Source organism: Vulpes vulpes, chromosome 3 (genome assembly GCF_048418805.1).
Source record: "Vulpes vulpes isolate BD-2025 chromosome 3, VulVul3, whole genome shotgun sequence".
NCBI lineage: Eukaryota > Metazoa > Chordata > Mammalia > Carnivora > Canidae > Vulpes > Vulpes vulpes.
In genome coordinates, this window is record NC_132782.1 from 145,800,028 (window position 1) to 145,824,829 (window position 24,802).

A 24,802-nucleotide genomic window follows, 5' to 3' on the forward strand; every position below is an offset into this window, starting at 1 on the left:
AGCGGGGACCCGGGGGCGCAGGTGGCCCGCTCCGTCCCGCCGCCGCGCTCGGGCTGGGGGGCCGCGGGGGGCGGGGTCTGCACCGCGGGGGGCCTGGGTCTGCACCTCGGGGGGCGGGGTCTGCACCGCGGGGGCCTGGGTCTGCACCTCGGGGGCCTGGGTCTGCACCGCGGGGGCCTGGGTCTGCACCTCGGGGGCCTGGGTCTGCACCGCGGGGGGCCTGGGTCTGCACCGCGGGGCCTGGGTCTACACCGCGGGGGGCCGGGGCGACGCTCAGGGTGGGATTCCGACCGCCCGGCCTCTGGGTCCCGGAGGCGGACGCTTACGGCGCCTCGGGGTTTTGCAAAGCAGCAGCGGCGCCCTGAGCGGGACCCGCTGCGGTCGTGACCCCGACGCCCGGGGGCGCGAGGGCGAGCTCCCGGCTGCTCCGCCAAGTGCTGCGGCCGGAGCTCAGCGCCGCTCTGGGGGCCGCCAGGGGGGCGCGACTTCATCTCGCTGCTTCCGCTCGCTTGTTAATTGCCCGGGGGACTCAGACCGCTGATTGCATTTGCACCATGACCCTTAATCTTTAGGAAGATGTTACTACAAAACACCTGGGATTCTGTTTGAAACTGTGATATATGCATACAAAATTTTAATTATATGTTTAACTTATATATTTAGATATGTCATAATTATACATTATTACTATACAATGATATACTAATATATACCATAATAATATACTTCTATATATAATGTATGTAATGCATTATATATAATACATTAAATATAATTGAACTGTAATATATATGTAATACATTATATATATAATTGAACTGTTATATATATATATATATATACATATATATATAATTTTGTTGCCCTGTATTTTATGTTAGTTCATGTAAAATACAAAGGACATTTATCTGATTTTTTTGTTCTCCCAATGAATTAGTGTATGTTTGCAGTGGTGGATGACTAAAGAGTAAGAGAATATATTCATCTGCAGTTTCTTTGCCATTATATCAGATAATTACTCCAAACTCATATTGACAAGGTGCATTAGTTGCACTTTTGTTTAGCTCCCTTTTTATGCAGCCATATGGCCTGATGAGCCAAACAGAAGGATTGGTTTTCAGCACTGCTGATGAGGCTGTCCGCTGGCAGGAATATGTTTCATACCCACACCAAACCTTGCAGATTGTAAACGGTCCATGAACAGTGGAAAAGATTTTTACGGTTTTACAGTGCGTGCCAGTTAGAGATGACTTTACCCTTGAAATTGATCTGGGAAGAAACACACACACACACACACACACACACACACAAATACAAAGGGGAGCAAATTAATGAGAAGTGAGGCAGTTTAAGAGGTTTGATGAAAAAGATACCTCCTCTTTAGTCTCCCCAACCCTCCCCGAAAAACACCAAGAAATTTTTGTTTTGGATGCCAAGATAGGGTTTGTGCGTATTTCCTTAAATTTAATTTGATAGTGACATAATTGCAGAATAGAGGTTAATAGAGTTTTGTCATTTAAGTGTTAACAGTTCCTCTGGAAGAATTAACAATCAAGCTTTCCTAGGATGTGTGGTCTCAAGAAATTTCATTGCAGTTTTTAGAAAACAAGATTTTCTTTTGCTACATGTTTTCCTTAAAGGGAAAGTTATGTTATTCAGCTCTTAGTGACTGGTGGGTATTTTTTTCCCTTTCTACTTATGTTAAGTTTCCTTTTTTAAAACCAGTTTATTTAATTCTTGGAAGGAAAAATGCTTGTTTTTCTTTTTTTTTAAGCTTGGAGTTTCACTTTAGCAAAGCAGGTTTAGTGGTGATACCTCACCTTATAGATAACAAAAGCAAGCCCAGGAAGTTGTAACCCACTGACCTGCCTCAATTTTTCCTTTTAAGAAAAAAGCTCTACAAAAGCATCTGACTGCTGCTTGCTGAACTGCTTGCTCTCAGACATCTGCTTTTAAGCTACAACTAGCTAAATGGGGCCTGCCTGGTAGAGAACCAAATTGCTAAATTGCTCTGCTTTTTTTTTTCTTTTGGCAGCCTGCTGGGGTAAACTTTGCAGGATAATAAACCATAGGTATAATAATATTCTGTGCTGTGTTGGTTATCATCTTAGGAGAGCTGCTTTTCTGCTTAGCTACACTGCGTAGAGGAAGAGATCATTTGTTGGAGCATGTGACAAGCAAGTTGCTCATTGGCTTCTAAAGTCCCAGCAATAGATACTACATACTTGAACAGCTAGAAATTGGCCAAAGGAAAATGTAGTTTCTTAACACTGACAGAATAATAAGATGAGTTGGCAATATTTCTTAAGGAATGTTGGCATTCATTTGTGACATCTTATCAAAAGGACACCTTTTCAAAAAAGCAAGTGGAATATTTGTCAATCCAATATTTATAATGTTTTATTGGAAAAATGCTGTAGTCCATAATCAATAAAAGTCTTATAAACATAAATTAGTTACATTAGTTATAGTGATATTAACCACGACCCCCTTCCAATATTAGTACGAGATTTCTCGATTATTTAAATTGAAAGGTTAAGTTATGCTTGGATTCATCTTCTTGCATTCATTCGGCACATATTTATTGAGCATTGAATACATATCAATTTCTGTGCAAAACAAGAGAGACACAGTGATGAACATGATAGGCAACAAAGAGTGTACATTAGTAGGGGGCCTAGGAGGAGCAGGGAAACAAATATATGAACAGAAACATTTCGCAGTTATAATACCATGAAAAAAATAAGACAAACAAACCAAGGAAAAGAAAAAGAAAGAGAGACAAACCAAGAAACAGACTCTTCACTATAGAGAACAAACTGATGGTTACCAGAGGGGAGGTGGCTGGGGCATGGTGAAATCAGTGATAGGGATTAAAGAGTACACTTAGCATGAAAGAAAATAAAATAGGTGAGGTGCTAGAAAGTGATTATAGGATTACTTGAGATCGTCGAAAGAGGTGACATTTGAGGTGGGAACCAAAATGAAGACTAATTTGCATGCCAAGAACTAGAACATAGCAATGCAGGTTTTAAGGCAGGAAAATGGTGCAACTTGGCATGTTCAAGCAGGATACAAAGGCCAGTTTGGCTGGAGTGTAGTGTATGCAGTAGAGACAGGTAGGGGGAGGCCAGATCTTTTTGATTTTAAACAGGAATATAGATTTGATTTTAGGCACAGTGGGAAGCCAACTGGCTGGAGACTTCTTAGATGTTTGGAGTTACATTCTCTCTTTTTTTAAAAAAAGATTTTATTTATTTATTCATGAGAGACACAGAGAGAGGCAGAGACACAGGCAGAGGGAGAAGCAGGCTGCATGCAGGGAGCCCGACATGGGATTCGATCCTGGGTCTCCAGGATCATGCCCTGAGCTGGAGGCAGCGCTAAACCACCGAGCCACCCAGGCTGCGCTGGAGTTACATTCTCATCCTTGAGGATGGTTTCAGAGAAAACAGCTTTCATATGTTGGGGAGCGAGAATTCCTGTCCCCTCAAAGGTCCTTCTGACAGGACTAACAACTGACATGGGGTTCCTGGCTGACTCAGTTCATAGAGCATGTGACTCTTGATCTCAAGATTGTGGGTTCAAGCCCCACGTTGGGTGTACAGTTTACTTAAAAATAAAATGTTAATTTAAAAAAAAAAGAAACAATTGACATGAAGCAGAGTAACGGGAGAAAACCAAATTTAATACATATGGGGACTCCACAAAGATATGGAAATACCAAAGACAGGCAAAATGAGGTGTGTGTGTGTGTGTGTATACATATACATACGTACATATATGTCTTTCTGAACTAAGGAGAAGGGGTTAGGGGTCTGGAATTTCAGAGGAAAGAAATGCATTTCACAGGGCAATAAGGAGAGCAGATGTTTGGTAATTACATGTTTGCCAGACCATACAGATGGGTCACTCAGATAAAATTTCTCTCTGTTAATAACTATTTTTCTCGGAAGGACCTCCAATTTAGATTCTTCTGTGTGGTTAAGGGAAGGACAGAGTTTCTTTTGAGCCCACAGGGGTTCAAGTGCCTTTAGCTCAAATTAATCCATATGCCAAAGTGGCACGTTATGTGTGTGTGTGTGTGTGTGTGTGTGTGTGTGTGTTGGGGGGTGTCTGTGCAGAACCCCTACACATACATCAACTCCTTATGGCCAAGTAAAGCAATCCTTGTCTAAAAGGTCTAGTTATATTCAAGTGTCCTCTCCTACTGCTTATCAAAATACCTACAACATTTTGCGCCGGGATGTTGATAGAATTTCTAGAAATTTCTGCTTGAAAAACAATTCTGAAGAGAATGAGTACGAATCCAACAGTGTGGTAAAGATTATTGGCTGAGCTAGCCACCTAGCAAGCCTCTCAAAGAAACTGAGTCTTTGGGAAAAACACATGGTAGCGTTAGGAAGGAGAATTATAAAGAGTCTGGAACATGAGTGTGCGGTAGGCGGAATGTGGAAGGCCGCGGGAGGGACTCCTAGGTAACCGAGGGGAGTCCGTGAAAGAAGAGTGATGGGAAAGGGGGCCTAGGAAAGCCTCTGGGACAACATCAGCCAATTCATGGTTTTGCCTGACGGGAGAGTCTTCCAAAAGAAACACTAATTCAATCACAAAGGACGTTCGAATCAGGGTACCTTTATGCTTTTGACTGATCTTTCACTTGTGAAGCATTTATAACAATAAAGGCATACAGGCTTTTAAAAGATCACTTTGATTTTACTTAATCATTATCAGGCTGTTCTTATGGATTACAGACCTCACAGATGAAAGGCGGCGTGAAAGAGTTAGTGATAAAAACTGCCATTTGTTGGAGGTAGTTGCTTGACAGCCAGTTAGCAGGGAAAGTATGGTCTTGGGTGTCTGATCCTGCTGTGGAGATATTGGCAGGGGGTGGGGGTGGGGGTGGGGGAATGAGGTCTTTGGGTGATTTTCTGCTTCCTAAGCATCTGTGACTAGAAAGTGCCACGGTATTTAGGGAAATATAAATAAATAATTATTATTTTAAAGCTCCCCACTGCCTTCTTCCACCTCCAAACTGTCTGCTTCTTTGCCAAGGATTAATAATGAGAATACACTAAGAATTTTGGTAGCGTCAGGGCTTTGTTTAGTCCCCTCCCTCCCTTTTATTGTACCCCAAGTGTCTCTTTTGAGGCCAGCAAGGCTGGTAGTGTCTCAGGGATTATGTAACTAAGAATGGATCTGGCCCTTAGTGATACTGTAACACAACGTGTTTGTGACATCAGCTCTTTTTCAAACTACTGAGAGTCACAGGATGTTAGAGTTAGAAGACATGCTCAGTGTTCACAGAGCTGTTAGGGGAATGATAAAGAGGTGAGTGAAGTGGCCACGAGTCTATGTAAGGAATTTGGTCAAGATTATTATTTGTAAACGGATTTTCTATATGAGTGAATATCTGTATCTTGATTGTATATATGTGTGTGTACATGCATATATGTGTACGTGCATATTACGTATTATTATATATACAAAAATACATATAATCTAAAGTCAACATTTATGCATCTTGAATTTAATCAGGTTTACTCTTTTTTAAAAAAATTTTTCATTTATTTATTTGAGAGAGAAAGAGCATGAGTAAGGGGAGGGACAGAGGGAGCAGCCGAAGCAGACTCCTTGCTGAGTGTGGAGTTGGAGGCCTTGATGCGGGGCTGGATCCCAGGACCCTGAGATCATGCCCTGAGCCGGAAGTCTCCAGATGCTTAACTGACTGAACCCCCTGGGGTGCCCCAAGTTTACTCTTGTAAGGAGATGTTCTGTGTAAGTGCAGATCTGTATCTATACATCAATTGATCGATCGATCTATCTATAATAGAGCTCAGTTCCCAATTTAGATTTATTAATTTTGGGTGTGGGGGGAGAGAACGAGCAGGAGGGGCAGCGGGAGAGGGAGGGAGAATCTTAAGCAGGCTGCATGCCCAGTGAGGAGCCTAGTGCCATGGGGCTGGATTCCAGGACCCCAAGGTCACAACCTGAGTGGCCACCAAGAATCAGCCTTTTTCAGGTGTCCCATGACTTAGGTTTGAACAGACTTGGTGTGGCTGCTGTGTTGAGAATATCCTCGAGGTGCAGAGAGGGAAACTGAAAGACCCGTGAGGAGATGTTTGCGGTATTCGAGTTGAGAGGCTGGTGGCATCCCTTAGGGTGGAAGCAGGGAAGGACATGAGCGATGGAAGGATACTGAAGTGTCTCAAAGGTGGAGCTGATAGGGTCTTCTGAACTACCCGGGTGTGGAGGCTGAGAGCGATGGGTGCCACGATGACTGCCCGAGTGACTAAGAGGACGCAGCTGTCATCGGATGGTGTCAGAGGACTATGGATGGGGCCCCTTTAGGTGGGGAGGATCCGGAGTTCACTTTTAGACACATTTGGGTTGGGAACGTTTATTTGCTATGCAAGCTGAGGCGACCAGTCAGAAGTTAGATACATGAGCCTGGGGTCTGGGAGAGCGGATCTGGGGTGCCAGCTGCACGGAGGTGGTATTTAGGGCCACGGATGGGGGACTCACTAGGGAGTGAGTGTGGACTGAGATCCGTGACCCAAGCCTAGGTTTGTTGTGTCATGAAGCCAGAGGGGAGAAGAGGAGGAAACCGGGAAGGGAGCTGGAATGGAACAGCCAGCGGGAAGGGGGAAATCAAGAGGGTGGGGGATCCCACCGCCAAGGGGAAAGAGCAAGAAGGAAGAGGAGTTCTCAGCTGCTGCACCAAATGTTGTCCCCTGGGAAGTAAGAGGAGGGCTTAGAAAGGGCCTCTGCGTTTATTCATGCAAAGGTCACTGCAAACCCTGACAAGGCGGTTTCGCCATCCTGGCAGCGGCGATGGTCTGAGTGGATGGCAGTGGCCTGCATAGACCGTGATGGCCCGCACTGACGGTGATGGCCCACATAGATAGTGATGGCCTGCACGGACCACAGTGGCCTGCATGGACTGCGATGGCCCACATAGATGGCGATGGCCCACATGGATGGCAATAGCCCACGTGGATGGTGACGGCCCACACAGATGGTGATGGCCCACATAGATGGCGATGGCCCACATAGATGGTGATGGCCCACATAGATGGCGATGGCCCACATGGACGGCGATGGCCTGCACGGACTGCGATGGCCTGCATGGACTGCAATGGGCCACATAGATGGCAATGGCCCACATGGATGGCAATGGCCCACATGGATGGCGATGGCCCGCACAGATGGCGATGGCTCACATGGATGGTGATGGCCCACATGGACGGCGATGGCCTGCACAGACTGCGATGGCCTGCATGGACTGTGATGGCCTGCATAGATGGCGATGGCCCGCATAGATGGCAATGATCCGCATGGACCTCAATGGCCCGCATGGGCCATGATGGCCCACATGGACCGCGATGGCCCACATGGATGGTGATGGCTCGCATGAACTGTGGTGGCCTGCACAGAACGCTATGGCCTACATGGATGGTGGTGGCCTGCATGGATGTCGATGGCCTGCATGGAACAGATGGCCCACATGGACTGTGATGGCCTGCGTGGACTGCAATGGCCTGCATGGACCACAATTGCCTGCATGTACTGTGGTGGCCCGCATGGACTGCGGTGGCCTGCACAGACTGCGGTGGCCTGCATGGATGGTGATGGCCTGCATGGATGGCGATGGCCCGCATGGACGAGGTTAAGAGAGATGGGAGGACTGGCGACAGCTGCCTGAGCTCTGTTAAAGGGCGTTGTTGCGAAGGGAGCAGAGGCAAGGTGCTGTGGCCCGGAGTGGGAGCAGCAGTGGAAAATCAGACTTTTTTTTTTAGATGGGAGAAATAATGTTTCGTTCCTTGCTGTGTGCTACTCTTTGCCTCTGGAGGTGGTCTTTATTCTCGCTTTTGCTATTCTACATTTTGGCTGCTTCTCATGACGGTTCCCTGGGGAGGTAAGGAAGGATTCATGTAGAATGACTTTCTGTCGCGAGAATTGTGCTTCTTTTTATCTCTGTTTCTTTAAATATAGTATCTTTAAAAATATGAAATACAGCACTCAAATAGGGGTATAAATGAACCCCTGGGCAAAATATTTATTTATTTTTAAATTATTTTACATATATATATATATACATATATATATATATATATGTCTTTTAAAAAATATTTTATTTATTTACTCACGAGACACAAAGAGGCAGAGGGAGAAGCAGGCTCCCTGCAGGGAGCCCAATGTGGGACTCGATCCCAAGACCCTGGGATCACACCCTGAGCCAAAGGCAGATGCTCAACCCCTGAGCCACTCAAGTGAGTACCCCAAGATTTTATTTATTTATTTGAGAGAGAAAGAGAGAGAGAGATTGAGAATGAGCACAAGCAGGGGAGGAAGGGAAGTGGGAGGGAGAGTGAGAAACAGATTCCCACTGTACGGGGAGCCCGACTCTGGGCCTGATCCCAGGACCCTGAGATTACTACCCGAGCCAAAGGACCTACACTAAAGGCAGATGCTTAACCCACTGAGCCACTCAGACGACCCTGGGCAAAATATTGAATAAAATATGCCACGATAGGAGAAAGTTGCTAGGAGGGGGAGGTTTACCAGACATCATGTTTCTGGCTGTAGTAGTCTTTTCTCTCAGTTGGAAAGCTCAAAGGAACTGAAGAAAAATTTAAAAATACTGTAGTTCTTGACCGGAGGCACTTTTTCCATGTCTGGAGACAATCTTGCAGTGTCAAGACCGGGCTAGTGCCATTGGGATCCAGTCGGTAGGGACCAGGGAGGCTGCTAGACATTCCATAATGCCCAGGACAGTCCCTACAGCAAAGAATGATCTGGTTTGAATTGTCAATAGCGCTGAGGCTGGGAAATTCTGGGCTTGCCCCATCGGTTTTCCCTTCTTCCAGAGAGAAGCGAGAAAGCTACTTCTGTAAGAGGAATCCAGAAGAGTTGGCTTTACCAATCCCATTTTTCTGTTTAGATGAAGCACATCTTTTTAACAAATAATTAGGGTTCAAAATAAAAACATTTCTTTTTTTGCTTTGCTTTATCTTCGCCCCCTCCTTCCTCCTTCTGTCTGTTGGTTGCCATTGCTTATTACAGTTTTTAAAAAATATACCTATAGTTTCTCATTAGGGCTCATGATATTGGAGGAACATTAAAGTCACAATAAAAAAAATCCCTAGTTCAACTGAGGAACTGCAATTTCATATTTTTGAATCCTGTTCTGCATCTAAATATTTTGTGAAATGATCAAGAACACAATATATCGTTAAACCCTGAATCTATCCTTTATTGTGAAAGGATGAGTAGCCTCCCAGACTACTTTCCTGTGGCTTCTTTTAGCCATTAGGACTTTAGTGGAGAGCTGCACTCTTACTAACCCTATCATGTAAGGAAGACTGTGACCAAAGTCAGAACTGGTCCTAAGTGCTTGAGCAATTTTTCTGTAGGAACAAAATTAATAGAACACTATATGTTAATTATACTGGAACTTAAAAATAATAAAATAAAAAGAATTTTTAAAATGCCACATTCAGTTGGTGCAATTTTTTTTTTCAAAATCCAGTTTTACAAGAAGCAATTTAAAATTTGTGCGTTTTAAGAACTTAATGGACAGATTTTTGTGTGTGTTTGTGGATGGGGGGTACAATTTGTAGATCATTGGCTTGTGTTTCAGTGTTCAAATCCAGAGACCCCACCCCCCCAAAATAGAAGATTTTGAAATTGATAGTAAAATTTTATTAAAACTTTATTATTACTCCAAGTGTGCCTTATGAAAAACCTAAAAGTCATTTTAAAGTTAGCCTATGATCATGTATATTTTGTAAGTATTAGTTAAAAACATATAAAAAGTGGGCAGCCCTGATGGCCCAGCAGTTTGGCGCCTCCTTCAGCCTAGGGTATCATCCTGGAGACCTGGGATCGAGTCCTACGTCGGGCTCCTTGCATGGAGCCTGCTTCTCCCTCTGCCTGTGTCTCTGCCTCTCTCTCTGTGTGTGTCTGTCATGAATAAATAAATAAAATCTTAAAAAAATGTATATATAAAAAGTCATAAAATTGAAAAAATACTGTAAAAGGTACTTAATGGACATTCATACTTCACGAGTTCAAGTATTAACCATATTTTTCAGTTTGCATTAAACTCTTTTTTTTTTCTTCTTATTCACTGTTCTCAGCCTCTTATTCACAATTCTTTTGTTTGGCTGCACAAGAATGTCATCACATTCTTTTCCCATGGCAATGACATTGATTCTGCTGATTTAACACCTTTGCTATAGTGCAAGAAGGACCATTATGTTGTTAAAAAAAAATCTTTGGTCATAAATAAACATGTCCAGAGGTATCTTAGCTGTATGGGAGTAAGATAGATGTGAAGTTACAAAGAACAGCATTGGAATCTCTCTCTTCCCTCATTCTTCTTAAACCACTAAGAAAGTCTTATATGGAAATATATACTTCATGAACCTTTATGGAAACTCTGCATCGAGTAAGTATCACACTTCCCACACATAAATTTTTAATTAGTAATCTATAGAAACAACTACAAGGACAAAAGAAGGACATATGCCTCACATGCCACATTCTAAGATCAAGACTCCTTATGTTTTAGCCTCTGTACATTTTCACTGCCTGATTCTGAATTAATGCCCTAGATATGAAGAGTAAGCAAATTAATAGATTGTGCACAAGTTTATATGGGTCAAGAGAGGCATGTAAACCATTTAACCTACTTGGGAAACAAGCCATTTTCAAGTTTTTGGCAGCATTGAGGGGTAGGAAATCATATAAATTAGAAACAACTTACTAAAGCAAGTCTTTGAGGATGTCTAATGAGCATTTTTTAAAGCAAATTGCTTATATTAAAGGGATTGAAATATCTTTTGAGTATTTAGAATTTTTGTGAGTCTAGACTTCCTTTCTTTAGTTGGCCTATTTAATGGGGTTTTATGCTGCATCCTATATTTCTGAAAAGTGGGTTTTTTTTTTTAATAGATCAAGGCAGAAACAACTTGAGAATTGCCATTAGTAGACCAGCTGTTCAATAATCAAGTGGCTGGGGAAGGGAAGGGAAGGTTAGATTGTGTTCTTGAGTGACTTTATGGGAGGGCTCTTTATGAAGGATTTCCTGAATAAACATGCAGTCTTTTGATTCCTTTAGATATGCTAAAACTTTTTCTTGGAATCAGCCAGAGCCTGAAATAGCTCTTTACCCAGCTTGTGCTATTTTGGCCTCCATAGAAGTGCTTTTGCTGATTTGTGCTTTAGCTGCCATAACACTGACTGATACTGAGATACTTGACATCATATTAAGCTCGCAGATGTTATTTCTTGTGCTGATCATTATTTCACAAAGTATCTGGGTTATGAGTACCTGATGGTGAAGTTTCTCAGAAATGCCTCTTAGCTAACAATGGATGAAGTGAGTCATAGGACTTATGGTGTCTCCCACCATGGGTGGGCAGCTGGGAAGCTCAGAACTGAGTCTGAGATTTGGCTCAAGATTTATACATCATGCGCTTGTGGATTTATTTTGTTTCTCATGGTCTCTCTTTATATACCTTGTTTTGTTGAATGGTGTGTATTCCTAGAAACTATTTTAAATCTTCTTTGAAACAAGATGAATTATAAATAAATTAACATTGGCTGAGACTAAACCCATAGAGGTTAAATAACCTACTCAGTTATAAACTAGTAATTTGCAGAGCATGCATTTAAACCTAGATGCAGCCCCAAACAATTTTATACATTCAATGAGAACAATGAAAAAATTTTGGGAAACAAATATCCTACAGTCCTAACCTCAAAAATTTTTTTTTCACGTAGTCTTTGTTCATATATAGTTCTCCATAGATGTGATTTTATTTTATGGTGTCTTTATCCACCTGGTTTCACAAGTTGAGAATCTGAAGTTTTCCTTGATTCTTTTCCCATACTTCTGCTCAGCCCTGATCCAGTCAGTCATTACCATTGATCCTAAGTGTCTACTTTTCTCTAATTCAGAGATATAATTGAGCACTTATCATTTCTAGTATGGATTGAACCACCTATACATGAATGGGTCTTCTTGCATTAGGGCTTATATTACCTCCAATTAATTTTTTCATACTGTCACAAACATGATGCTCCTCCAAGGCAAATCTGATCACATCCCTAAAATCCCATAGTGGCTCTTCATTACCAACCCAGTATAAAAATCAAAATTCCATAACAAGGCATACAAAGCTCTCTAGGATCTGACCCATGGTGACCTTTTCTGCTTCATCTCCCACCACTTCCCACATCTACCCTAAGTTTAATGATCCTACCATTCTAACACTGGGGACCACCCATATTCTTTTATGCTTCTCTGTCTTTGTGTGATACTGGATGTTTTAGTAACGCTGAGACATTCCTTTTTACCTTTCAAGCCTCAACGCAAATGTCACTACTTTCTCTGAAACTTTCCCCATCTTCCCCTCTGGCCCTCCCACCCTGCCCCTACCCTACTAACAGGTGCAGTGAAGCACTTCCTCTTTGGGGCTCTCCTGGACTTAGTGCACATGCTTCTATTAGTGCTCCTAGATGGTTTAAAATGTTGAGTCCATCTCCTTTCTCAGTGCCCCTGTGGGTCTTCAGTTTTCTGCCCTGAAGCAAAAGGAACCAAAACTCTGACAAAATCAGGCAGCAGCTTGACATCCCGGGTCAAAACAACACTGTAGCTGACCCCTGCCTCCCATTGTTCTGGTGATACTATCAGGCCGTTTCAGGCCGGACTGTCTGTGCTTGGTGCCTGAGAGAACAGCACCCTATTCCCAAGACAGTTGTCTAGAAACTTTCTGCTCTTCCCTGGGCTGCTTTCAGTCTTATATCTTGACTTCGTTTTCTTGGATCAAACCTGACTTTGTGTAGGTTGTTGCGTGCCTGGATTTAGACCTTCATTTTATTGGATTGCAGCAAAGGACTGCTGCACTGCCTGGGATTTGCTGAGTGCCTATTTACTACCTACTTCTCTAGGTCCCTCCAAAATACCCAGTACCAGGCTGTGAGCTCCTTGAGGGTTCTGATTGTGTGATATTTATCTTATAATCCAAAATGTCTGGTATATCTCTGGGCATGTCACAGATAACTTATCACTGAATAAGTCAAACACACGTATCTCTATATATTTTTATATATTCTTCATAATTTTAACAATTTAATGAAAATCAATTGCATTCTTTTCACATAGCTAACACAGCTGAATTTTCCAGGTTTTCTCTGCAAATACAATGGTTTCATAAACAGTTGGCCCTGTGTGTGTTATGTGTGTATGTGTTTACTGTGTTGAATTATCTCTTTAGGTTAAAGAGACCCACTAGCCTCTGAGTCTAAAAGTTAAGTGTGGCCCATTAAAGGGAAAGTGAATTTGTTATCAATGTATCTAGGGAATTGTACGGGATTGGATAGTAGAAAATCTGATGTTAGCTCCAAATTGTAACAATATTATCTTGTAATAATGTTATAAATTATCAGAAAGTTAGCTAGAAAGTTATCCCAGGGTCTGATATATAATAATAGCTTGAGTTCTAAGAAAAAGGATATAGAAGAAAATGATGCTAAATCATCTTCCTTTAGCTAGAACTCCTGAGGTTTATATATTCATTTTTCTTTTTGTACTATTCTTCCTTTATTGATAGTACTTTTTCACATGAACATGAAATGAAACTGTAAACATCTTAGAGACTTTTAAATCTTTATCTTGGTGCCTAAAACTTAGTAAGTGTCCAATAATAATTAGTTGAATGAATATATGAGTGAATTTTAGGATATAGTTGTTTTTTTTTTTTTTGCAATGAATGGACTAGAGTACTCCTGCCACTAAACTGAGACCCATAGAGAGCTCAGAGCAGGTGTTCCTTCTTCCCATAATAGGAAGAGTTCCCCAGACCATGTGTGAAAAATCCGTAATGTGAATCTATTTCTGGATAATCAGGAGATATTACTGTTTTTATTTCTTTAAGACTTCAAATTGGGAACTGTTCAACTCATCAGAAGATGTTTATTGTAGGAAAACTTGGTTTCATGATCTACAGGGAATAAATAACTTCTGGGTTAGGGCCTTTGAGATGTTTTTGAAACACTGAAGTCTCGTATGTTTAGACAGGAAAAATATAAGTCTGATTTAAAAATATAGACAATGGGATGAGGGTGGTGAGCAAGGCATGAAAGGCTGCCCTTAGGCAGTGCCTTTTCCAGAGAATTTATCATTGTCACCTAGAGATACTCTTTAGTTAGTTTCTAATAAATGACTTTTCCACATTTGGAATCTTTAAATCTCATTATTCTAGAATTATTTCCGAAATACCTGGAGAGATATTTTCTCTCCCCACGCCCCGCCCTTTCATCTTCCCTCCCTTCCTTCCTTTGATATAATTATTTTCTTATTTTGGGTTAGTCTTGGTTAACAAAAAGTAATTTACTGAAAATGGTTTCATTAAAAACTGAAGTTATGTAATAGCAACTATGATTTTAAGGATTATCAAATTAATTTATGTATTTGTGTTTAACCTTATATGTTTCACCAAAATCTGGAACTAAATATTGTATCTTGAAAAACTAACTTGATATGCAGGTTGTTATTATTTAACATTGTGATTTTAATCTTCCTTTTTTATTAAAATGATTTAAAAGAAAAAGGTACCATATTCCCAGCCTACCTCTGTTGAATTAATAGCGTTCTTCCAAGGTATAAAACCTTTATAATTGTTCTCATTAGTCCTCAGGAGGGAGAGAAGGTTTGTAGATGTTATTATTTTTCCCATTTCTAAAGATGAGAAAGCACCTTTACCGAATAATATTTGTTGCTTACTATCCATTTACGTATCACTTGGTGATTTCATTATAATTTTGAATGTCAGTTTTTATTTAACATGTGGACATTTTTTAAAAAGGTTGACCTACAAATGGAATATTATTAATATTGAGATTCAGCTTTCCTAACCTTTAGTCTTATTCTTTTTCTACTCTGTAGATAGTCAGATATTATGATACACGATGAGGAAAATTCTATCTTTTAACATTTCTTTTCACTTAAAGACACTAATGGCATTTGGATCTTAGAGACTCTTGTGCTATATTTAAACGTGGTCTTTTTTTTTCCCTTTTAGAATTTCATTCTTCATTTCAATTTTTCAAAAGCTGATGTATTTCCATTTGTGATGTCAGTTTTTCTTACCTTCTTTAATATTGATTGTGACATTCATGTGACTGGGGTTCAGAACATTTTAAAAATAATGTACCTGGAAATAGTCATCAACGTTAAAGTCTAACGTTTTAGGAGAGTTGTCAACCAATTTCTGATAAGCAAGCTCTGATATGTAGTTAGAAGTCCATAGAAATAAAACCCTAGGGTGTGTTAAAAATGGAAGATTTTACAAATGGGTTAGCTTAACATCTTTTTGAATAAGTAAACGTAGGCTCAGAGAGGTTAGAATTGCTTTTCCTAGTTACACAGCCAGAACTTGGGCAAGTCTAGATTAAAATTCAAATCTTTTAGTTCAATATGGCTTTCACCACATGCTCTGGAATTGGCTCTATTGTCAATAGATGACAGGGCAGATGGAGCAACAGGTTTTTCATTTATAGCCTAGAATTAGAGTGGGGTGTGTGTGTGTGTGTGTGTGTGGTGTGCACATACACACAGTACAAGAAAGTAGGAGAAAGGTGCTTTAACTCTACTCACTCATGTCTTAAGTCTTCCCATACCTCGGGCTTTCATGTCTTACAGCATTTATCAAACCATTTTAATTGTCGATATGCTTCTTTGCTACTAACCTATAAATGTCATGACTGGTTTACAAGTGTATCTTTGGTGACTATGAGCAAAGTGCCTTAGACTTAGTGCTTCACAATGATTTGTTGAGGAAATAAATTTGTTGAGGAAATAAATGAACGTATTTTTTTTTAAAATAAGAAAGACATGGGGTAGACAAAGGGATTCAATATCTTATTGTAGAAAGAACAATCCCACATCTCAATTCAGTTTCCTATTATGCCTGGCCACATGTTCCCAAAATGATTTTTTTAAAAGATTTATTTATTTGAGAAGGAGATAGAGCAAGTGTGGGGGAGGGGCAGGAGGGAGAGGACATCCCAAGCAGACTCCCCGCTGAACTTAGAGCATGATGGGGGGGGGGGTTGAGTTTGATCCCACAACCTTGAACTGAAACAGGAGTTGGACATTCAACCAACTGTGTCACCCAGGTGCCCCTCGAAATGATTTTTCTTAATATTTTTAAACAACATTTTTCAGAGCCTACCTGCTTTGTTTCTTTCTGGACTTTGGGGTCAGACAGATACATGTCCAAATTCCAGCGATAGGATTTTGAGCAAGTTACTTTACCTTGTTGAACTTCGCTTTCCTTATATGAAAAATGGAGACAATAATACCTACGTCACAGGACTATTGGGAGGATTAAAGAACGTAACAAATGGCGAAGCACACAGCCTCATGTTGTGTGTAATAGTCAGTAGATGCTCATTTCAGTCCCCTTTTAACTTTTCTTTGCTCTTGCTTTCTCTCTGCTGCTTCCCTCCCCTTCCTTCTTTCCTTCCTTCTTTCTTTTTTCCCTTCTTTTCTTCCTTCCTTCCTCCCTCCCTCCTCCTCCTCTCTCTCTTACTCTCTCTCCTTCCTTCCTTCTTTTCTCCCTGCCTTTCCCTACTTCCCTTTTTCTGGAAATGGGACAACTGCAGAAAATTAGAATCATGGTCAAAGCTAGCTTTTTCTTAGAGCAAAAGTGCTGTACCCAGCTTCCTTCCACGTCAGCCCCTTTTTCATTCTCCCCTTTCTCTGCCCTATTGTACCCTCATCTATGTCTACATTCAGTTTCCCACCCTGGCTTGTCTGAAATCCAGTTACGCTGCCATATGCCTGATGGTCAACATGTATTCTGTAGCAAGGTAGCAAAAAAGGGAAGAGAGTGAGAACAGGAAAACCTGGGAGTGCCTGAGGCAGTGAAAATGCCCAGAGGTTGTGCTAATTGCAGGTAGTTGTTCCAGGAGCAGAGTCCCTGGAATGACACTCAGCTCTCTTTTAAAAAGGAAACGGGGAAGGTCATAGCTGTCTGTCTTTCTTGCTCTTGACTGGTAAGGATGCTCTTTCATTGTCTTTCAGTCAGGCTACCTTGCAAAATGTGTCTAACCAGCATTTGAATTAATATTTAAAACAAGCCTCGCCTGAAAAGAAGAGCTGAGCCCCATCACTGAATGCAGAAAAAAAATCATAAAAATGAGTTAATGATCAAAACACCATGTGAAGGAAAGGGCCTCTTGACACAGGCGACCTCTCCTCAGGACAGAAAGTGAGCTAACAGTGGTGGAGCAACTACTGATGAGGTTCGGGTTAGATGGTAGATCAGCTGGTCCAGAGTGAAGAAGGATGTTTTCAAGAGTGTTTGGCTCAGAGGGAGACTATTTTATCTCTAACCTACCACTAACTTTATGACTTTGAGCCTTACAAAATCTATTGGTAAAACAAACTATTGTATGCTTGCAAATTGTTGCTATTGATATTATTTGGTTTGAGGATGAATTTTAGTTGAGGAGGGTGGTAGGAGAGTTGACCTCCTTGGAGAACCTCTGCTCTCATGAAAGAGGTATGACAGGGAGATGAGATGACTGTCTATAGAACTCTAGACTTTCCTGTGGAATTGCCATGAAACTACAATAAAAAAATCATAAAATTGGGGTTCCCAGGTGACTCAGTCAGTTAAGCATCTGCCTTCAGCTCAGGTCAGGATCCCGGGGTCCTGAGATTGAGCCCAGCATTGGGCTCCCTACTCAGTGGGGAATCTTTCTCTCCATCTGCCTCTGCCTCTCCCCCAGCTCATGCTCTCTTGCTCTCTCTCTTTCAAATAAATAAATAAAATCTTTTAAAAACCCCTACAAAAATCACTCTATTCCAAATTGCGTTTCCATTTATTCGTTAAGCATTTTATTGAATGTCTGCAGGCACCGTGCTGGGCTCTGAGGGTACATAGATATAAGTGTGACCTGATCTCTACCTTCAAGGATCTTGCTTTCTCCTAAAGGGAAAAAGTAATGCTTTGCCAGGTCGTTTCCAGACAAAGCTAAGTGCAATGACACTTGGCCAGTTGATACAAATTGCAGTGGGACTGCAAAGATCTGACCCTCCCCGTTCACCCTAGGGAGTCAGTTGAGGCTTCACTGAGAAGAGTGTCATCATATAAGATTATATTTCAAGTTATCAAAGAAAATTAACCTTAGTGATGTCTAAACTACAACATTTTGACACTTTTTTCCTGTCTATGGTTTTTACTTCATATGTACATAATTTTTGGATGTGATTAATGTTTCTCTAATACGGTTTTTTGCAAAGTGTCATTACTTGGAACAGCAGCATCAGCAGCATCTGGGAACTAGCTAGAAATGCAAATTCTTGAGCCCCGTATCAAACCTACTGAATTGGAAACTCAAGGGAGAAGGACCAGCAATCTGTTCTTACAAGCTCCCTGATTTGCCACTAGAATCATGTCGAAGTTTGAGAACCACTGCTTTAATAATTCACTGATTGTGTCTTATATATAATAGTGTTTTATAAATATACCTAAAATAACCTTTTTTAAAAAGCAGGATATAATCGATATACGTATGTGAATTAAGCATGTGCTCAGTATCTTGTACCTCATCTCATTTAATCCTCACAATAGCCCTGAGAAGGAGCTCAGTGGCTCTCACTTTTGGGTTGGCTTCCAAGTACCCGTGAGGCATACAAGTACTATTTGTCTAGACCTTGCCTCGACCTACTGAGTCAGAGACTATAGAGTTTCTTATTTGTACTGTGATTGAGAATCACTGAAGTAGTTATTCTTATTTGCATATTTTACGTACATGAAAATTGAGGTTTGGAGTCGATATACAGTTTGACCAGGGTTCTGACATAAGATGAAGCCGAATAAGTATTGCATTATTTGCTTAGCAAATACTTACTGATGTTGAACGATTGCTGAGACTGTCTGACTTGCTTCTAATCGTTAAATTCTTCTTATGTGATCTACCAGAAAAAAAATTTTTTTTTGTAAAGAGAGAGAAAGCTAATATTTGCAAAGTGATTTACAGTTCCATGACAAAGCATCCCAATGTTGTTATCATTGCTGTGTTACAAATTGGAAACCAAGGCTGAGTGAGATTAAGTGATTTGCCTAAAATTATACAGCCAGTAAGAGTATGCACCAAGAGTATGAATCCAGATTTTCTGACTCTGGATTTCAGCTTTCTCCCACTTCTACTTAATTGCATTTTTATGTATAAAATTAGAATAAGGAAGCTAGTTACATGACATGTACAGGATTTTTTTACCCTCCTGATCATTAAATTTTCTTAGAAACTGTAAGCAAGGGACGCTTGGGTGGCTCAGCGGGGGAGTGTCTGCCTTCAGCACAGGATGCGATCCTGGAGTCCTGGGATCCAGTCCCACATCGAGCTCCCACAGGGAGCCTGCTTCTCCCTCTGCCTGTGTCTTTGCCTCTCTCTGTGTCTCATGAATAAATAAATAAAATCTTAAAAAAAAAAAAAGGAATCGTAAGCAAAATAAAACTAACATAGTATTTATAGTTAGATTTTATTTTCCCAAATCTTAAAGAAAACATTTGCAAATTATCCATCTTCCGAATATGGGGACTCTAGCTTCCTTAATTTGCTAATAGATATACAGATAGTGTCCTAATTCATTGCTAATGCAGAGTACATTTATCAATTTTACTATGATACAGATTTTCTATTCTAGTTGATATGGTACCTGGACTAGTTTGCTAGTGTAGCAACTGAAGCAGATGGGTTTATTTACACCAGGAAGAATGCAGTTAGGATAATGTGCTGCTCTTTCTATCAACTCTTTAATTACCTTTGCCTTATGCCCTTTCCACCTGGGCTGAATCACAAAAACAGTTCAATAAAAGGACAGTTTCTAAAGGAAGGGAGCCATTTAGAGTGAGGGCCTTCAGCCCTCTTATTTTGGGTTTCTCCCTTCCAGGTAGTTGGGTGGCAATTCAGAAAGACAAAGTCTCATTATAAGAGCTTTATTCAAAAATCACTTTACATCTGTAACAACATAAGGAATGGGAGATGTTCTGTTGTTTGAAAATTTGAGAACTCAAAGCTTAAGACACTTTGTGACAGTTACCTCCACACTTCAAAAGAGAGGTGCTAGACACAGCCCTGCAGCAATTACTGAAAGTTGGTCAGATCACCAATCCTGTCAACTGTCTTCTGGTCTATTTAGAAGAGAGATTCATTTGATCCTTTGAAGGGAGTTCACAGGAATTAATAGGAATTACAAGCAATGTAGCATTTCTTTTCTTCTTTTATAAGGAGGGAAGGGAGGTGCTTCCCTCATGCCCAAGTCAAGTGTTGGGGAGCCCAAGAGTACCGCCTATAAAAGTTAGGATTATCCATGAAATGGTGGGTGGATTGGCATCTCAGGCCTTGGCCAGACATTTGCAAAATGGCAGAGACTAGTGGACTTTTCTCATGCCTCTACCTTAGCAGAGTGTGAGCATTTCCTTGAAAGAATCTGACAGGTGGCCCCAGTAATTGGGAGCAAAGTGTGATCATAACAGGTCTCTGCTTCTCTGGGGAAGACTAAAGATAGGAAACTAAGTGGAGCTGCCCTTGACTCCTGCTCAGGGCTAGGAGGAAGGGGTCAGCAGTTCCTCAAACTGCACTAATATTGTAATTCCTATGAACCAAGCGAACCCCCATCTAAGAGGGCTGCGTACTGCGGCAAAGCTGAGAGGGGCTGCATACAACCGTTCAGTTGAAGAGTTCACCATTGCAGAAAACATGTACACCACGTTACCTCGTTGAGGGTCTCCCAAACTCCACAGAGGTGTCTTGTGAGATCCAATATTTGGGAGACAGTCATGCAGAGTGCACCTGATAGTCAAATGATAACTGTAAAGAAGACTTGTTTTTGATCCTTGTATCTCCCAGGATCCAGAAATGCATGGGGCAAAGACGGGGGTGGAGTGAGGAAGGAAGAGGGGAGAATGAAACAGAACAGAGCCTCCTCCTTATCTTCCTTTTGCTCTTTCCACACACGGGAGTCATTTCCTGGTTGGCCGGAAGAGAGAAGCTCCAGATCTTCTATGAGATTAATGCTTTGATTTAGACAAGACTGAACTTTTGAAAAATACCTGATAGTGAAACTGTTAGGAGAAGGGATCTGAAAGAGGTGCTGTCAACAGTAGCATTTGGATGAAGTGATGAGATAAAAATGATACCTTCAAACTTCAAAAATCTATGCCTTTTTGGAGTATGTGTATGTGTGTGACTTTTTAATGGGTTATGGCCAAGAATAATTTGTCAGCTCCAAATATGCTTTTGTATAGAAGTGGAGGTCAAATATTGTTTTTGGAATACTGTCTACCTTTCCTGTACAATCACATCCCATGTACCTCATTTTTATGAGTTATTGTAGGAGAGTTTTCATTATAATTCTGAAATTACATTCTCCATTGCTGACAATGCAGCTTTTTAAATTGCTGGTCCTAATAGTGGTATTAACTAGTTGGCATTTTTATTATTTTATGCCAGTGGACCAAAATGACTCAAGCCTTTTGAATATAGGTCAGTTCATTTAGCTAGCTCCATCATTTCTTTAAAGCCGAGATATACCATGGAACAATTTAAACAGATGGACCTCATGACCAATTTTTAGACAATGAGCTTTGATTTTTGAAAAACTTAACCATATATTGTAATATAAAGTGCTAGGCTCCCCTCTGATTTCTTTTTTAAGCCTCTGTTTTAAGCTAATGGTCTCTTTGGGTAATGAGAGAATTAAATCATTGGAGTCATTATATGTTGAATGTGCCTGTTTTTATCAGCCTTCAGGGTCTGGCCCGTCTGAGTTTTAAACGGGCAAAATTGAATAATACCATTTGTTTTTAAAACTTTCATTGCCTTAGGTTATTTCTAACTTTTTGATATGTACTTATAGCTAGGCATCATGGGTAGTAGGTATCTGAGAAAAACTTTTTTCTCCCCATAGGCACTAATCCTATCTTTTAGGTTTTGATTTAAAAAAATTATTCTCTGAAATATTCTAAGTTACTGATCCTTAAGCATTATTCTCTCTAGATCTACGAATCCTTAAGGTGTCATGGTCCTTTCTGCTTATAAGCCTGGTTATCCAGTGCTTAGCCTGTTTCTCCTCCATGAACAGAGGATTATAGACTAGATAGTTGAGATAGCATAGGAAAACACAAATAGTTGCATCTGACTCTCAAATTGCAAGTTTCAGAGCTAGTCATGTGAAGAGTTCACCATCTCTGTTTTACAGGGTGGCAATTTATTATTCAGGATGCTGCAAATTTTGCTTCTTATTGCCTAGACTCATAAATCCTACTACTGTCCACAAATGTTCTTTAAGGCTTAACTTCAGATTTTGCAATTTTATTTTTTGCTTCTTTTTATAAGAGTAGTATATCTGGGACTTAGATTTGCATCTCTTGACCCTAAAATATGATCTTTTTACTCTATGCTGTAAGTAGTTGGGTTTTGTTGCTGTTTTGTTTTGGGAAGTGCCTGAATCAGACTCTCTGATTTTAAGGTTTTATCAATAGGTGCTCATGCAATGTGAGTACGATCGTAGAGACTTGCTCACCAGATTGTTTTCAATTTTCAGACAGTTAAAAATAAACGTGCAAAATGCAATACTCATTCTTTTCAAGTTGAAATATTAACACACAAAGGCTTGACTTGAGATTTTAAAAGCTGGCCTTTTGTGTTATCTTCCTGAATTCCTTTTTTTTTTTCCTTCCGTTTGGCAGATTGAGATAGGCTACTTTTTTAGTGTAGATAATTAAATTTTGGCCTCTCAAAATTTTCTTTTTGTTAAAGCAAAGTCTAGAGACAGTTTAGATTTGTTCTTTTATATATTTGTTCTGGCTTCTCCAAACCCTATCTATTGAGAAAACTATTTTCATCTTCTGTCATTTCAAAAACGTTCCAAGGTCTTAACCCACTATATATGACTCTTGACAAGAGGTGTAATTAGTAGGAAAGTCATTTCTTAAATTCATTGGGTCCATGAAAAAAAAAGGCACCCATTTAGAATTCATGATGAAGAGGAATGTATTAGTGTAGGGAAGGGAGTGAAAGGGATCTTTATAAAATATTTTGCTTGGGGCATAGAATTTATTCTTAGTCTCAAGCTTCTGACTTAAATTTATGTATTTTGGCCAAATCCAGCTGATTTGTCAAGACATTTCCCTCCTTTCTGAATTACCTTCAGTAGTTTTCCAAGTGTGACACTTTCCTGATTACAACCAACTCTTTCCTGGTAAATTAATGGTCATAATTCAGAGTCCATTTAATTTACTGACTGAAATCCCTACCTTCAGAATTTAAACTGTGGATTTTAATTCTTTGGTTTATAATGAGCATGAAAGCCCAAAGATCCCAGTTTTTAATCAAGAATTCTGTTATTGATTAGAATATTTATGATAATATGTACCATTTTCGCTCACATGGTGGATTTTGTATGTTAATGTTTTTATATTTAAATGTCAAAATTGGGCAACAGATTTTTTTTTGAAACTTAAAGTACTGTGTAGAAATATAGATGGTACAATAAACCTATATTATTGATTAGGTAGGAGAATGAGGCATTTGATACATAAAATTTGGATTAAAGATTATTACATATATTGTAAGTCAGAGGTTTTCTGTTTCTTTGTTTTCCTTCTTTCTCTTTCTTCCTTTCTTTCTTTCCTTCTTTTTTTGTGAGTAGGCTCCATGCTCACATGGAACTTGAACTGACGACCCTGAGATCAAAGGTCACATGCTCCACCAATGGAGCCAGCGAGGCACTTTAATCCCATAAATTAATAACTGATTTGGCAAAAATTGTATTACAATAAAATGCCTATACCACCAAAGTTATGCAAAACAATCAAGGCTTTCTGACTGTCAGAATAAATACTATGAACATGGAATTTGAAAAGAAGCGAAGAGAATCATAGAGGAAGATAATGGTAGGCTAGATTGCTTTCTTTGCTCTTTCTGCAATTTGAGCTTGTATAAAATTATTTTAACTAATTGCTGAACTCATTTAGCTCATAACCTTTAAGAAATCATAGAAAATGAATGGAGAAATATATACAAATTGTGTCTATTTTAAGTATATTTTCCCTAAGTATAGGGAAATATACTTATAAAATAAGTATATTTTAAAATATACTTAAAATATACTTAGGGAAAATGTACTTAAAATATACTTAGGGAAAATGTACTTAGAGACTTCTAGTTTAGAGGGCATAAAGTATGTATTTAATGGCTATTAAAACCTAGTTTTTAACTGATCATCCTTGTAGGGAATCTCTTCGGACCTTTATGATCACAAGTTTTTAATGTTAGATTAATTGCATATTGAAGACCAAAAAAAGTACAAAACATTAAGGAACAATAAATTGCTTTGAAGCTAAAATAATCTATGAACCAAGTATATACTGAGGAGACTTAAAAAACTAGAGGTCATTACATAAATGAATACACTGGGTAAACAATAGCTAATACTTATTATATAGTTAGTATGTGTCAGATACACTTTAAAATGTTTTGTATTTATTGGGATCCCTGGGTGGCGCAGCGGTTTGGCGCCTGCCTTTGGCCCAGGGCACGATCCTGGAGACCCGGAATCGAATCCCACATCGGGCTCCTGGTGCATGGAGCCTGCTTCTCCCTCTGCCTGTGTCTCTGCCTCTCTCTCTCTCTCTCTGTGACTATCATAAATAAAAATAAAAAAAAAATAAAATGTTTTGTATTTATTAAATTATTAAATTCCATTATTTAATAAATA

General features: G+C 40.0%; 1 protein-coding gene across 4 annotated transcripts in view; it reads left to right on the plus strand.

Moving 5' to 3' along the window:
• Positions 1-24,802, plus strand: part of SLC44A5 (solute carrier family 44 member 5) — a 375,730-nt gene that overhangs the window by 39,192 nt on the left and 311,736 nt on the right. The gene's annotated exons all lie outside the window — the stretch shown is intronic.